A 2,500-nucleotide genomic window follows, 5' to 3' on the forward strand; every position below is an offset into this window, starting at 1 on the left:
ATCATCACCATATAAATCATTACCATCATAATTTTCACAATAAATCATCATCCCTATCATTTTCACTATTATCACCATCGGCATCATAAATACCATTATTTTTACTACTATTGTTATTATCATTACTATAACTGTTGCCATAATTATAAACATCGTCATTATGTTTATCATTGTCAGTGCAAGGATTATTAACATTTCCATCATCATTAACATTAAAACAGCATCATTACCATCACTTGCCTTGGAGGAATAATTATCAAATTAAGATTATATTCATTTTCATTATTTTGTTTACATTATCGTGATTTATCTTTTTTTTTCACATTCTCATCATTATTTCATTTTGATTCCATCTTGATTCCTTACCTTAATATCATTTTCATCATTATTATTTAAAAGTTTGTTTTTTCCTATATTAATTTTTCTAACTTTGTATATTTGTTTCTTTTTTCTATTCCTCAATTTCGTTCATATCATTTAGTCTATTTCATATTTTCTTTCCATCCTTTTTCCATCTTTCCATCCTTCTTTATTATTTTTTTTCTCCCACTTAATTCCTCCTTGTTTTCCTCACTTCCCTATTATCATTTTTTTCTTCTTTTAATTGGCTTATTTGTTTCCTATTTTTTTCTCCTTCCTCTTTCATTACATTTTTTCTCTCTCCTTTTTTTTCTTCTCTTTCCCAAGGCAAGAAGTCGTCAGTGTCCTGCTTGTTTTGAGGCTCTGAGGAATTCACGTGTTATTTTGTGTCTTATTTTGACGGAGGAAAGAACCCCTTGTCTCACTTTTTCTTTCTTTTCTTTTTTTCCTTTTTTCTTTTTATTTTTTCTCTTCTGTTTTATCTATTTAATCCTTTCTTTCTGTTTTTCTTTCCATGTAGGTGTTTCTTTTCTACTCTCTTGTTTGTGTGTATTTTTTTATTTTTTCATTTTATTATCATTATCATTATTATTATTATAATCATCGTCATCATCCTCATCATCATCATCATCATCATCATCATCAACAACAACAACATCATCATCATCATCATCATCATCATCATCATCATCATCATCATCATCATCATCATCATCATCATCATCATCATCATCATCATCATCATCATCATCATCATCATCATCATCATCATCATCATTATTGTTATTATTATTATTATCATTATTATTATCATCATCGTATTTTTTTCATTTTTCTTTTTTTCATTATTTTTTTCCGAAATGTTTACTTGAAGAAAATGTATTTCTTGTTTAGTGCTTGTTTGCTGCTTCTGTTATTTGTACTTTGTCTTCTCTTTTCTTCCTTTCCTTCTTCATTTTCTTGGACAAAAAATAGATATTTCCCGTTTATTTTCTTCGTCTCTCATTCATTTTCTTTTCTTTCTTGTCATTTACTTACATTTTTTCCCCTTTTTGTGTTTTTATTTCTCTGCCTTTATCTATAATCTCTCTCTCTCTTCTTCTACAAAACTTTTTGACTTGTTTTGCATTTTCCTTCTTAATCACTTCTTCTTCCTTTCCCTCCCTTTCCCCTCTTTTTTCAATATCTTTTCTTCTTCTTCTTCTTCATTCCATCTCATTATTTCCTTAGAAAATTATCGTCTCCCATCTTTGAAAAATATAAAGAATAAATATTAATATATTAAAGTTATTTCATTACATAAGTAGTTGCAGTGATAATTTCCTTTTTTGATTTATTTTCTTTTTATTAAATCGTTCTCTTTTACTGTCTATTTCACTTATGATTTAATGTACATTTCTTTCTTCATAACCTTATTTCACTCTTTATCTCATTTTCGTCAAAATCAGTCCCATTATCCTCTTAATTAATCCCATTTCCCTCTTCATTAATCTCATCTTAATCTTCATTAATCCCATCTCTCTCTTCTCTCTCTCTCTCTCTCTCTCTCTCTCTCTCTCTTTTTCTCTCTCTCTCTCTCTCTCTCTCTCTCTCTCTCTCTCTCTCTCTCTCTCTCTCTCTCTATCTCTGTCTAGCTCTCTCTCTTTCTTTCTCTCTCTTTCTCTCTCTTCTCTCTCTCTCTCTCTCTCTCTCTCTCTCTCTCTCTCTCTCTCTCTCTCTCTCTCTCTCTCTTCTCTCTCTCTCTCTTTCTCTCTCTCTCTCTCTCTTGCACACACACACACACACACTATCTACATATCTCATCTATCTCTCTCTCAACGTATCTCTGCTTTCATACATCTCTCTCTCCACACGTTCCCCATTCTATCACCCTCCTCTCTCTCTCTCACGCCCTCTCTCCCTCCCCCAGACCCCGCCGGCGTGCCCGTCATCAGCGGGTATCGAACGGGCGAGATCTCTCTCTCTCTCTCTCTCTCTCTCTCTCTCTCTCTCTCTCTCTCGCTCTCTCTCTCTCTCGCTCTCTCTCTCTCTCTCTCTCTCTCTGTCTTTCTCTCTCTCTCTCTCTCTCTTTTTTTCTTTCGTTCTCTCTCTTTCTTCGCTCTCTCTCTCTCTCTCTCTCTCTCTCTCTCTCTCTCTCTCT

At 33.0% G+C, this 2,500-nt stretch overlaps 1 protein-coding gene across 1 annotated transcript in view; it reads left to right on the forward strand.

Annotated features, from left to right (window-relative positions):
* Positions 1 to 2,500, forward strand: part of LOC138861617 (nephrin-like) — a 90,280-nt gene that overhangs the window by 80,112 nt on the left and 7,668 nt on the right. The window lies entirely within an intron of this gene.

The sequence above is a fragment of the Penaeus vannamei genome, chromosome 4 (genome assembly GCF_042767895.1).
Source record: "Penaeus vannamei isolate JL-2024 chromosome 4, ASM4276789v1, whole genome shotgun sequence".
NCBI classification, from domain to species: Eukaryota; Metazoa; Arthropoda; class Malacostraca; order Decapoda; family Penaeidae; genus Penaeus; species Penaeus vannamei.